Genomic DNA, 15,513 nt, shown 5'->3' with positions numbered 1-15,513 from the left:
CATATTCAAAAATAGACCACATATTGGGTCACAAGCAAAGTCTCCACAAATTCAAGAAGATTGAAATCATAAAAAGCATCTTCTCAGACCACGATGGCATAATGTTAGAAATAAACTACAATAAAAACAACCCAAAATACTCAAACACTTGGAAGCTGAATAGCATGTTATTAAATATTGATTGGGTTACCAATGACATCAAAGAAGAAATTAAAAACATCCTGGACACTAATGACAATGAAAACACAACAATCCAAAAACTCTAGGACACAATGAAAGCAGTCCTGAGAGGGAAGTTTCTAGCTCTACAGGCCTATCTCAAAAAACAAGAAAAAATGGTAGTTAATCATCTAACTCTACAACTCAAAGAATTAGAAAGAGAGCAACAAGAAAACCTCAGAGTGAGCAGAAGAAAGAAGATAATAAAGATTAGAGCAGAAATCAATGAAATAGAGACCAAAAAAACAATACAGAAAATCAATGAAACCAAGAGCTGGTTCTTTGAAAGGATAAACAAGATTGACAAACCCCTAGCCAGGCTCACCAAGAAGCAAAGAGAGAGGTCCCAAATAAACCAAATCAGAAATGATAGAGGTGAAATAACAACAGACCCCACAGAAATACAAATGATTGTTAAACAATACTACGGGCAACTCTACTCCAACAGACTAGACAACCTGGAGGAAATGGACAAATTCCTAGAAAAATACAACATTCCAAAACTCAATCAGGAAGAATCTAAAAATCTCAATAGGCCAATAACTATGGAAGAAATTGAAGCAGTTATCAAAAAGCTTCCAGCAAACAAAAGCCCAGGACCAGACGGCTTCTCAGGGGAGTTTTACCAAACTTTCAAGGAAGAACTAAAACCTATCCTCCTCAGATTACTACAAAAATTTCAAGAGGAAGGAACACTTCCAAACACATTCTATGAAGCTAGCATCACCCTAATTCCAAAACCAGGTAAAGACAACACAATGAAAGAATTACAGGCCAATATCCCTCATGAACATAGATGCCAAAATCCTCAACAAAATCTTAGCAAATCGGATCCAGCAGTACATCAGAAGGATCATACACCATGACCAAGTAGGATTTATCCCAGGGATGCAAGGATGGTACAACATCCGTAAATCAATAAATGTGATACATCACATAAACAAATTGAAAGAAAAAAAACACATGGTCATATCAATTGATGCAGAAAAAGCATTCGACAAAATCCAACACCCATTTTTGATAAAAACACTCAGCAAGGTGGGAATAGAAGGATCATACCTCAACATAATAAAAGCCATATATGACAGGCCCACAGCCAACATCATACTCAATGGACAAAAATTAACACCATTTCCCCTAAGAACAGGAACAAGACAGGGATGCCCACTCTCACCACTCCTGTTCAACATAGTACTGGAAGTATTAGCCATTGCAATTAGACAAGAAGAAGAAATAAAAGGCATGCAAATTGGAAAAGAGGAAGTAAAACTGTCCTTATTTGCAGATGACATGATATTATACATACAAAACCCTAGAGACTCCATCAAAAAGCTACTAGACTTAATACATGAATTTGGCAATGTAGCAGGATACAAAATTAACCCCAAGAAATCTGAGGCATTTCTTTACACCAATAGTGAACTTTCAGAAAGAGAGATTAGAAAAACAATCCCATTTACCATCGCACCGAAAAAATTAAGATACCTAGGAATAAACTTAACTAAAGAGGTTAAAGACCTCTACTCAGAAAACTACAGGACGTTGAAAAAAGAGATAGAGGAAGACATAAACAGATGGAAGAACATACCATGTTCTTGGATTGGTAGAATCAACATCATTAAAATGTCCATACTACCCAAAGCAATCTATAAATTCAACGCACTTCCCATTAAAATACCAATGGCCTTCTTCAAAGATCTAGAACGGACTCTCCAAAAATTCATCTGGAATAAAAAAAGACCCTGAATAGCTGCAGCGATCCTGAGAAAGAACAAAGTAGGTGGGATCTCAATGCCAGATATCAAGCTGTATTACAAAGCCACTGTTCTCAAAACTGCCTGGTACTGGCACAAGAACAGACATATAGATCAGTGGAATAGAATAGAGAGTCCAGAAATTAGCCCGAACCAATATGCTCAATTAATTTTTGACAAAGGAGGCATGAACATACAATGGAGCCAAGATAGTCTCTTCAATAAATGGTGTTGGGAAAATTGGACAGATATATGCAAGAAAATGAAACTAGACCACCAACTTACACCATACACAAGAATAAACTCAAAATGGATAAAGGACTTAAATGTACGACAGGAAACCATAAAAATTCTAGAAGAATACAAAGGCAACAAAATCTCAGACATATGCCAAAACAATTTCTTCACTGATACAGCTCCTAGGGCAGTTGAAACTAAAGAGAAACTGAACAAATGGGACTACATCAAAATAAAAAGCTTCTGCACAGCAAAAGAAACCATCAACAAAACAACAAGAAAACCCACCTCGTGGGAAAACATATTTGCCAACGTCATATCTGATAAGGGCTTAATCTCCAAAATTTATAGGGAACTCACACAACTTAACAAAAAGAAGATAAACAATCCAATCAAAAAATGGGCAAAGGATCTAAATAGACACCTTTCAAAAGAGGACATTCAGAAAGCCAAGAGACATATGAAAACATGTTCAAAGTCACTAATCATCCAAGAGATGCAAATCAAAACAACAATGAGGTACCATCTCACACCTGTCAGAATGGCCATCATCAACAAATCAACAAACGACAAGTGCTGGAGAGGTTGTGGAGAAAAAGGAACACTTGTGCACTGCTGGTGGGAATGCAGACTGGTGCAGCCACTATGGAAGGCAGTATGGGAGGTTCCTCAAAAAATTGGAAATGGAACTCCCATTTGACCCTGTGATCCCACTTCTAGGAATATATCCCAAGAAATCAGAAACACCAATCAGAAAGGATATATGCACCCCTATGTTCATAGCAGCACAATTCACCATAGCTAAGATCTGGAAACAGCCTAAGTGCCCATCAGTAGATGAATGGATTAGAAAACTGTGGTACATCTACACGATGGAATACTATGCTGCTGTTAAAAAGAAGGAACTCTTACCATTTGCCACAGTATGGATGGAACTGGAGAGCATTATGCTAAGTGAAACAAGCCAGTCAATGAAGGAAAAATACCACATGATCTCACTCTTTCATGGATAATTAAGACCATTACAAACTTTTGAACAATAATAGATAGAGAGGCAGAGCTGCCTCAAACTGATTGTCGGACTGCAGTGGGAAGACCAGGGAGGGTTGGCGGACTGGAGGGAGGGGAGTAAGAGATCAACCGAAGGACTTGTATGCATCCATATAACCATAACTAATGGACATAAGACACTGGGGAGTAAGGGAGGGCAGGGGCTTGTTAAGGGCGGGGGGGAAAAAAGGACACTTAGGTAATATCCTTTGTAATACTTTTAGCGAAAAATAAAAATTAATAAAATAAAAAAAAAAAGACCTACTCAGGGCTTGGTTACTTTAACGAGGCATGAGAGAACAATCTCCTTCCTGGTGGGCAGACTTGATTATTACAAGGAGAATACGTGCTCCTCAGTTGTGAGAAAATAACTTTTGCTGATTGATCAAGGTCCTGGAAGAAACAAAATTTGAATATTATAGACAAGAAGCCCTGGAGGAATATGAAGATATATATATATATTCTGTGTATATATTCTAGTATGGCTACTAGAGTATATACCACAGAAGAAATTAAAAAAAAAATTCCAGATGGATAGGATGACCCATCCAATAGATCTCAGCCTATTTCTCTTCAGTTTTCTAGTGTTGGGGCAAAGGAGAAAGTAACTGTGGAGCTAGAAAGCAACCATTGACCCAATACCATTAGCTCCCTCTTACTTCAAATCCCTGATTAGCTAATGACAGTGTAGAATGCCTCACTTACCACCCGAGACTGATGCTGAGTAATTGATACAGTGTTGTTTCTTAAAGACATAACATTTTTTTTTGGTGGAAGATGAATATTATTGGACCATTTGCTAGAGGGAACAGTGACTTGTTCCTATTTGAATTGAATCCTACAATGGATATGAGTTTGTCTTTCTTGCTCACAATGCCACTGATAGCATCATTAAGTGAGGGCTTACAGAATAGCTGATCTATTAACATGGTATTCCACACAATATTGCTACAGAACATTGCATACATTTTAAATTATATTAGGGGCAATAATAGGTGTACAGCATGAGATAAACCAATCTCATAACCCATTACTTAGAAGCAGTTGACTAAATTACACAAAAGAATGGTCTGTTAAAGGCTCAAGTAATGCATAAGATCATTTACATTATTCAGATTAGAGTACTGACTTCTAGTATAGAGTATATGCATTGGACTAACAGTTTATATATGGTAGCTTGCCCTCTATAGATTGAATACTTGGATCTGGAGACCAAGAAATGGAAGTAGAATTGGTTCTTTTACTTTCACTTCCAGTGAACCAATTACAGAATTTGTCTTTCCATCCTATTATCTTAGGCTCTGTTGACTAAAAGTGCTGGTTTTCAGCAGAAACAATTCAGCTAGAAGACATAGCAAGGATCCCACTGAATTTAAAGTTGCAATTGCTCCTTAGTCTTAGTGTTTCTGTGTCCAGTGGTAACAGTAAATGAGCAGTTGCAACAATCATGGTCCAGGAAGGAAAGAAAATTTAGAATTCAAATTCTTGGAGATCATCTAGGTCAGTGGTTCTCAACCTTCCTAATGCCATGACCCTTTAATACAGTTCCTCAATTTGTGGTGACCCCCAACCATAAAATTACTTTCGTTGCTACTTCATAACTGTAATTTTGCTACTATTATGAATCATAAGGTAAATATCTGATATGCAGGATGTATTTTCATTGTTACAAATTGAACATAATTAAAGCATAGTGATTAATCACAAAAACAATATGTAATTATATGTGTTTTCTGATGGTCTTAGGTGACCCCTGTGAAAGGGTTGTTCGACCCCCAAAGGAGTTGCTACCCACAGGTTGAGAACTGCTGATCTAGGTTATACCAGTAAGCAAACAGCAACCCACACCAGCTGTAGTGCCAGTCTAAGGTGAGGGAAATATAGAGTCTATTGTGTAGAAAGAAAATGATGAATATCAATTATAATCATCTGCAGCAATAGAGTTTATTGTATTTCACTTCACTTCTTTTTCCAGCTGTTACTAAGTCTCTTGATTTCTCTCTAAAATGCACTTCTTTCTAGATTTTCACATGATTTATTCCTACATTCCATTCAAATATGCTCAATTTCTTAGTGGTGTCTTTCTTATTATATTAAATTATATTTTTCCAATCTTTCTGTCCCCTCTCCCTGTTGCATTTACCAAATTTGAATAAAATTATTTGCATATTTATGAATGCATGCATATTTGCTTGTTAAAGTGTATAATTTTTGTTTTTGTTATCTTTCTTCTTAAATGCAAAATTCAAAGGGGCAGGCATTTCTGTGTTTTTGTTTTGTTTTTCACTATTGCATCCCATTCACCTTGAAGAGTGTGTGTCTCGTAGCAAATATTTAATAAATATTTTTAGAAATAAATAAGTTTCATTTCTTTTTTGCTTTATGACTCTTGAATCTACATCTTCAATCTACACAACCAAATTTATATTCTGCTCCATATTTTTATGTTACGTATAGGCGATGGGTAACCTTGTGTCTAGCAGAGTTGGCAGGGTATCTTACACTTTCATTTTAGTGGCAGGCTCTTTCCTCATATGCCAGAGCATACCTCTCTTAGCTTGATCACTGATATTTCACATTCCTACAGGGAGTAATGGTAAGGTTAATATATAAATAACTTCTAGAGAATTCGGTATTTATACAAATATATTCAAACTGTGATGAAAGGGCTTCTACAGATAAAATAAGAGGTGGGAAGCATAGGGCCTCTTGAGTGACAAAGGCTGCAATAAAGGGTTAGAAAGAATGTTTAGAAGTGAGGACTGGATATTGAAAAACAAACCTAACTCTAAATTTTCTAGGAAGTCTACGTAGTTTCCTCAAGCTTACCACTCTTGCATTCAGGTTTCATTGTGTACATCTCTACTATTGAATCTTCCTCTAAGGTTATTCTTTCACCTGATTTCCTAATTTCAGTCAACTGGACTATTATGTTTCTATCCATCCCAACTTGAAACTTTATTGAATTCTCTTTTTTGTCTACCATTTACAATTAGTCCTCCAATTTTGTCAATTTTTACTTCAGGAAGTGCTTAACAGGTGACCTCAAGACTCTATAATAGCTTATACTTGCCTTGTCATTCACAGTATACTAGTAGAACCTGTTTTTTAAACAAAATGAATTCCTCTTTGATTGACTCTAATCCATGCATTTCCTACTGATTTTCTTATGAAGCCTCCTCCACCAACATGTCTATGAGTTAGTATTTATCACTATCTCAAACATCAGTATCTTCCACCATGATAAACATCAAAGTGATGTTTTTTCTTTCCTTAAACTTCCTTCCTAAAAATCCCTATATCTCTTGACTAATTGAACTTAACACTGTTTTCTGTTAATATTATTTTTGTACTTGAATTTCTCCCATTATATGATGAGCTTCTAAATGGCTAGGATATTAAATCCTCAAGATATTCTTAGAGCATCTGCTAAACAGGAATAAATAATTTCATCCCTTGACTTTTGGGGTATAATTTAAGTTCCACCTACTTTCTGAAAGGATCTATGGATCTCACTGACTCCTTGGTTTTTGTCATAAATTTCACATTTCTGATCTTATCTTCAGATTCATTGACTCTCAGTACCTTGCTCCACTTAGTTAGTTCAAGCTTACCTTCTACTACCACTAAATCATGGGCCCTAATTACTAGAAAATTTAAATTCTTAAAAGACAGACAGTGATGTACAGACAGAACTTAGCAACCCGAGGCCAAAAAGAAAACACTCACTAAAAACACCGAGGTTGTTGTCTTCACCTTTCAGGGTCTTTATGATTTCTCCTCTACTTTTATCTTTTCTTTTATGATTGTGTTCCTTTTGTATAGAACTCAAGCCAACCACCCAACCCATATGCATTATTCTTCCAGCTCCAGGATACATCACGCATAAACTACAATCTTTATGTTTACTGCACATATTCTTGCTTAGAAGTTGTATTACCTCAGCCTAAGACAAGGACCATCCTTCCAGGGATGATAGAGGGCCCTTGGTACAATCACCCATTACTGAGGTGAGAGGTTGTGGAGCTGAGGGTGAAAATCCATTCAAAAAGCAAGATTGTGACCTGAAAGGCCATACAAAACTGTACATACTTTTTTTTTCCCTAGTGAACGAATTGCAACTAGTAAATAATAATTTATTCAGAACTAGTCAGGTTAAACATCTGGTTTTCATTAGGCTTTTTGAAAAGAATTATAATGACTCCATGATGACTTTAGTATAGTTATGTAACAAAGACTCCAATCTTAGATTCATTAATTATTTTTATACCATATATATGGTATAAATTATATATATTCACATACACAACTTTATCAAAATATAATCATATATTGCACAATTCCCTAATTTGAATTGTACAATTCTATAGTTTTTACTATATAGGATATGACAAAAGTAGGTTTACAGTTATGAATATGCAAAACAGAGTTTATTCTTATATTATTAGTTATTAATTATTGTATTATTTTCCATACAAACAACTATAAACCTACTTCTGTCCTACCCTGTATATGCACTTGTACAACCATAACCACAATCAATTTTAAACATTTTCATCACCCCAAAAGGATACTCTATACCAGTGATGGCGAACCTATGTCACCTCTGATGCGCAAACTCATTTTTTTGGTTGATTTTTCTTTGTTAAATGGCATTTAAATATATAAAATAAATATCAAAAATATAAATCTTTGTTCAATTTTGTGCACCGGGCCTCTAGTTATTTACATATTGTTTACTGAACACTCTGCTAAGCTATTCATAGATATTATTGCATTCTTAAAATTACCCCCATCCTTATTTTATAGGTGAGGGAACTGAGCTAGAGAGAGAGACTCATAGATACAGAGAACAGACTGACAGCTGTTAGAGGGGAGGGGATTATGGGATGGGTTAGAAGGGTGAAGGGATTAAACAAGAAAAAGAAGAAAGACTCATGGAAACAGATAAGAGTACCATACTTGCCAAAAGAAAGGGTGTGGGGGACGTAGAAGAAGGGAAAGGGGACTTGACCTGGGGTGGTAAACACAATCCAATTCACAGATGATGTACTGTAGAATTGTATACCTGAAACCCATATAATTTTATCAAGCAATGTCACCGCAATAAATTCAATTTTTAAAAAAAATTGCCCAAGGGAACAGAGCTAGCAAGTTGCAGAAGTGAGGTTAGAACTCAAGTGTGTATGACCAGACATATGTGCTTACCTACCATAGCATTATGCTATCTTCTTCCATGGAGAATAATTTCTTTATTAAAAAGACTTGGATTTCAAAAGAATTCTTGAACAGATAAAGTAAATCTAGTTTGTCTCCAGAGACAGTAGACCCAGTAGAACTAAAATGTTAGAGTCATTTCAGTCATTCTGCCATATCTAAGGGAGGAAATGTAAGAAAAAGAAAATCTATACATATTAAGAGCTTAATATGTGCCAGGCTTGGTTATATATTGATAATTTTCACAACAACCTTGTTAACATAGTTGAAATCTACTTTTTCTATGCTCATCACTTCTACCTTATTTAATCAATGTCCACTTATTTGGGGACCAGCCCTTTTCCTCACTTCAGCCATGACCCTGGCTGCTGTCAATTATGTGATTCCATCTGCCTGGATTTATATGTAGACCAGTTTAAGCAAAGCTCTTCCCTGAGTTGTTTGCCATTATATCCAAGAGAAATGGGTCTGTGCTTTATAGTGAAAAAGCCATGAAGAGAAAGCTAATCTAAGAGAGGAGGTGAGTGGAAGTGAAGAGAGAAATCCCGGTGGTATTGGAGTCTCTGGTTCTGGGCATCCCTGAGCTTCATCCTTGGCCTTGATTAACTTTGGTTACATCAGTCAATACATTATCATAATTATCAAAGATACTTTTTGTTATTTTTCAGTCACCAAAAGACTCACAACTACTTTGATAAAGCAAACAGAAATTCAGATGCTTAGTCCAACATCTCATTAACTAGTGAGTGACAAAACACACTGAAATCCAGGACAATCTACTCCTCAATTTAGGCTTTTAAAAAATTCCTATTCTGTGGTAGGACATAAATGTGTTTAAGTCACTGACATATACCTACTAAGAATGGTTACTTTCTCCTCTTCATTCTGTTAAACTTGCCAGTGGAAATTGGGTGCTAGATATGGTGAGTTTATATAGCATGTCTACATTGCCTTTTACCTTTGGGGGAGTGAACACATCCTAGTGGCTGTAAAGACTTAATCTATTCACCCAAACATCTTTTGGATAAATAAGACTTTAATTTAGGTTTTAATCAAATAAAGTAAGCAAAATCAGGTGAAATCCTAAATAGAGTTGATCTCACTCACATTCCACCTAAAGAAATACAGCTATCACACATTTTCCAAAAAATATCTTAGCATACCTGCTATTTCTTTTCACACATATCTGAGCAACTATTTTCTTGATGTATTGCCTGCATCAGAACATAGCTGTAAATAATTTCCCCAGAGAATGCTATAAATGCAACTTCAAGCATAAGATCATCAGAGTTAGTACAAGGAATAAAAGTAGAAGCACTGGAAGAAGAGGAGATAGCTACCGATTCACTGAATTTTTGCACAAACTCAATGTGCTTTTCTCAAAATATTAAGGAACCTAAATCAAATTGAAATTGTGACACAGAAATATAAAATCATTATTAACTAATTAAGTTTGACTGGGATGAATTAATTACAATGGAGAGAAGACAGATATGAAGGATTTTAAGAGACTAATGAGATTCTTGAAAGGGTTTTCCCCATCTTTTATTTTTCCTTCTAATTTTATCTACTTTCAAAATGTGAAAAGACACTTGGAATGATATTATTCTTTAAGTGACCACTAAAAGTATATCTGACTATCACACAATTATATGAGTAATGGAAGATGATAGTTTTCTTTTAATATATGTTTCTTTAGGTATTATATAGAACTGGAGGCCTGGTACAAGAAATTCGTGCATGGGGGGTTGGTCCCTCAGCCCAACCTGCACCCTCTCGCAATCCAGGACCCCTCGGGGGATGTCCGACTGCTGTTTTAGGCCCGATGTGGCAATGGACCTAAACTGGCAGTTGGACATCCTTCTGGCAATCTGGGACCACTGGCTCCTAACCGCTCCCCTGCCTGCCTGCCTGCCTGATCACCCCTAACCACTCGCCTGCCTGCCTGATCACCCCTAACCATCCCTGCCTCGACCCCTGCTGCCACACTTCACCTGGGAAGACGTCCAGGATGATGTCTGGAAGGTCATTCAGCTGTCCAATCTAATTAGCATATTATGCTTTTATTATTATAGATTATCTGCTCATTTTAGCATAGTCTATTTTGATAGACCTTTGAGGGAAATTTCTTAAAGTGAGAAAATCACACAGACCTCTTCCCCCTCCTGATATAGTAATTGTATTTATCATATTTATGGATTGGGAAAATAATGAATGTAAAATACTTTAAGTACAATAATGTTTATAAATAAATTTGTATATTATTTCCATAACACATTCACACATATATAAAATATATGTCTATGTACATTATTTATGTGTGTGGGTATATGAATTTATTGTCTTAGTAGGAGAATAAATTATATAGTCACACTTGTTATCACAGTACTAATATTTAGTATAATTGCTTACTTGTGTGTCTTTGTTAATATATAAACTCTGTGAAGGCTAGGTTGTTTATTTTGTTTAAAATAAATGAAACAATGTATATTTATTATTATTTTATTTTTTTCATTTATTTATAACAGAACCTAACAGAATGACATATTACACATATTTAATGAATATCTGTAGGATGGATAAATAGCTATACCAATTAAAAACACATACTGAAAACTTGGAGAATATTTAAGGCTTGAAACCCGATAAGTTATACAATGCTTAGAGAGTATGCACCATACTTGTTCTTAGGAAAATCAACTGGTCTGAATGTTGCAAATATTGATAGGTAATATTTTGGGCCAGGCTCCATGATAAACATTACATACTATACTTCATACCATTTTTTTTACATCATACCATTTGATACTCACAGTGAATGTTTAAGCATTAATATCCCAGAGAAGTTATGAGTTTATCCATGGTCACAAAGATAGGAGGTTGCTAAGCCATATGCTGGTCTGAATTTTTGAATATGCTTTCACATTCTACTGCCTCCCCACATAAAGTTGGGAAGAGTCAGAAGTAAGTTTTGAAGAGCAATGAAATAAGTCATTCAAGTTTGGTAAAAGTTGAGGAGTAATAAAACAAAAGGTTAGGTTTTATTAAATTAGGAGTTGCATAATTTCTTCTAAGACCAAACTAGTGGACACATTTGTGGAAAACTGGTCTTTTTAATTTGTGTTCCCTATTTTAAACAGTTTTTAAAAATAATCCAGCTTTTTATAACTATTAAAATCAGGGATCTGGCTTAATAATAAACATAATATTTAATGGTTATATAAGAATTTATGATAGATACATAATCAGGAAAACAATTGGTGTTTAATTCTTAGAGTCCTAGAATCTTAGATGTTGAATGCACATTTGCTCACACATTCTGACCTCTGCTTGAAATTTTTGAAGAGAATGGAGAGAAAAGGAGTTTTATTACTTCACTGGAGGCCTGGTGCACAAAATTCATACCTGGGTAGGATCCCTAGACCTGGCTGGCAATCAGAGTCTTCCAGCTGCCGGCCAGGGCCTTCCTTCATTTTGAACCGCCCACTGGTGGTCAGCATACATCATAGTGAGCGATAGAATTCCCGGTTGAACTCCCACAGGGACACTTTGCATATTAGCCTTTTATAGCCTATACTAGGAGCCCAGTGCACAATTCGAAATCGGGCAGGGCCGCCCACCCACCTGCAGTCCTGCCTTGACACCCAAACCTGTCCACACAGAGCACCAGCATGCCTGGCCCAGCCCCCAAGCCTTCTGGCCTTCTCTGGCTGCTTCAAGCCTGTCCTCAGTTCCTCGAGTCACCTAGGGCTGGTCCCACCTTCTCTGGGTGCGTCCCTGCTTACGCCCTGTCTTCAGAGCAATGTGGTGGCTCTGCCCCATCATGGCGCTAGAGGAGGGTGTGGAAGCCTCCCACCTGCTGCACTGTGCTCCTTCCCCTGGCAGTTAGGCTGCGGGGCACTCAGAGTGCGAGCAGTGGGTGACGAAGGACTGGTGAGGGGGGCTTATGGGCTCTCACCCCTGCCCTCCCCAGCATGGGATGGTCCCGCCTCCTCTGGGCACCTCACCGCTTCCGCCCTGTCTCTGGAGCAACGCCCCAGCTAATATGCTAATGACCTGGTCGTTACCCATTACGGCATATCGACCATTAGCATATTAGCTCTTTATTAGTATAGATGATAAAAGGCTAATATGCAAATAGACCAAACAGCAGAACAACCAAACAACAGAACAATCAGTCACTATGACACGTGCTGACCACCAGGAGGTGTGTGCGGAACATGGTGGGTATTGGCCATGGTGGGATGGTGGAGCAGGTGAGCGGGGACGCCAGACCAAGGTGGGGTGCAGGTCCTTATCACTCAGCACCATCAGCGGGTGCAAGCAGCAGCTGCTGGCCCTGATCACCCCTGTGGGCTTCTCCACCTCCCCCTGCTCCTGAGGGGCAATTGGGGCAGTAGCTGCCTCCATTCACACTCACTGCTGGTGCCAGCACCAATCACTTAGCGATGTCAGCAGGTGTAAGCGGGGCCGGTGCTGTCAGTGCATGGGAATGGCTGAGGTGGGAGCAGGGCTGCCGTCAGACAGGGGACCAAGGCCATGGAGGGAGGGGCTGGGCAGGGCCGTGGATGATGGGCCGAGACCCTCCCTGTGCCTACTGCAGTCTCGCCGCCCACATTTTCTTTCAAGGTGCACAAATTCGTGCACTGGGCCCCTAGTTTATAGATAATTTCACATTCAAATTTTGAAGTTTAAATTTTTTAGATTTTTAATTGAATTATACAGAAATGTACTTTTTCTGTATCTACCCATTGACCTTAATCCTGTTTCTCTGAAATAACACAGGATACATACATATGCATGTATCCAAATGCATACTTATCTTTCACATATCAACCCTTCTGAATTTGATGACAGCCCTTTAAACCAGCATCTCACTATACCTATCTTCTCATAGACACATTCTTTCCCAATATTCCTCCAGTTTTTTAATATCTTGATCAACCTTCTTATTACTTTGTACATGTTTTATCTCAATTGTTCTTTCTTAGGCTCCATTTTTCCAGGTTCATAATATTAAACAAACTCCAGATATGGTCAGAAAAATATAGTTTCAGAAATGTTCAGAATTTACTTGATTACTTACTCAGATTCTAAGATAAAATTCATTTATAAAATTAAAAGAACAAAATTTAAAATGATCTAGAATCTCATTATTTTTGTTGACTGTTTGGTGTATAATTTTGGTATACATATACATGTATGTATGTGTATATATTTAAATAATATTTTACAAAATTAAATCACCATTTACACATTTTTTTATACCTATAGCAATTAACCAGGTATCTTTTTTATACTTCTATACACATCCACAAAACCTTGGCACTTGCCATTGTAGGATAGCACTTTTATTTATATAGGGTGGGGGAAAATAGGCTTCCAATTGTTTGTATGGAAAATAATGCAAGAATTAATAAATAATAATATAAGAATAAGCTCTGTGTTTTGCATATGCATAACTGTAAACCTACTTTTGCTCCACCCTGTATTAATGACTTACCCTTTGAGAGCTACAAAGGATCTCTGGAACAGGAGCCCATATTAAGCGTAGCTGCTGGGAACAAAATTAAAATTAATAGGAATTCAAAATGATAAAAACATTCTGAATGTTATCCTCATGCTATGATCTCTGTCTTGAGTTTTTTAAAGTGAGCTCTGGAATTATTTTATTACTTCATGACTTTTTCCATTTTCTGACTGATACTACCAAGAAGGTAGTATTTACATGGACTACAATTGGAACCAGAATTGTGGCCTCAAGTCCACAGCCTCACTGTTTATTACAGGTACCACCACTGATGGGTGAACCTTTGTTCTCCCTATTTTGATCATTTCCTAGGTCAGCTCATATTTGTTGAGAGCATACACTGAGAGTAGTAGGCCTGACTAAGAGGGATGCAATGTAAATAAACACAGCTCCCATTCCCTGGAATATAAATTAACTAATGAGTAAAATGTTAAAAGTGGAAGCCAGTGTCAAAATTAAACTAAATTTCCCTCCAACTCAGTGAAGAGTCACAAGGAATGTAAAATCAACTCCTAAGACTTATTTATTAGTTAAATCTTTCAAAGTCCAGCAATACCAAGCACCTTAGCTGCTTGGAACTGATGCTTATCAAATCTGGAGAATGCATTGTATAACTAAATTAAAGATGTTTTCTTAAGAATTTTTGTTAAACTATGTTCAGCAATAATACTGTCTGTTTAAATGAATTTTAGGAGAAAATGAGCAATATTTTTTAAGAAGCTTAGAGAGAAAAAATAAAAAAATTATTTGTCTTGATATTGTATTTATATAAATTTTTTCTCTCTCATTTCTTAGACAAATGTTAAACATATATATTTAAATATATGTGCAGATAATAAAGCAATAGATTTTCTACTTTAAAATTTAACAATGACTAATTTGTTTTTTCTCACATTTCTCTGAGTTATCCAAACTTTTAAGTTCATCCTACCACCTCATAACTCCAGGCACCCGCTTTCATCTAAGGTGGCTAAAACTATAGATCTCAGGCACCTAAGAAATACAAATAATTTAAAGCAAGACTGTGCTTTCACTGTAAATACAACACAATAATAGAGACAGTTTACCACCATATAATGAGCCAACAGATAAAATATAATTTGCCATTATCATTATTGCTTAAAATAATCTTTTTAAAATATATATGTTATTGATTTTTGAAGAGAGAGGGAGAGGGATAGAGAGATAGAAACATCAATGAGAAACATCATCGATTGGCTTCCTCCATGCCCCCTACTGAGGATCCAGCCCACAACCCTGGGCATGTGACCTGACCTGGAATCAACCAGTGACCTCTCAGTTCATGAGTTGACTCAACCACTGAATCACATCAGCTGAGCTAAAAGAATCTTTTAACTCCAAAAAATAGAAAGCAAACTCAGAATACAGGCCAGTCCTTTAAATTGAGTGAATTTCTCATTATGGAAAAAACTCATTACAATGAACTTGCCCTTATCTATCTATCTCATTTCTTAAACTCTATTTTGGAACCATTCCTCTATGGAC

The sequence above is a fragment of the Myotis yumanensis genome, unplaced genomic scaffold, assembly GCF_028538775.1.
Source record: "Myotis yumanensis isolate MYYU_CA2020_CCGP unplaced genomic scaffold, mMyoYum1.0.hap1 SCAF_2, whole genome shotgun sequence".
NCBI lineage: Eukaryota > Metazoa > Chordata > Mammalia > Chiroptera > Vespertilionidae > Myotis > Myotis yumanensis.
The sequence above is the reverse complement of the archived record's forward strand: the minus strand, read 5'-3'. Positions refer to the sequence as shown.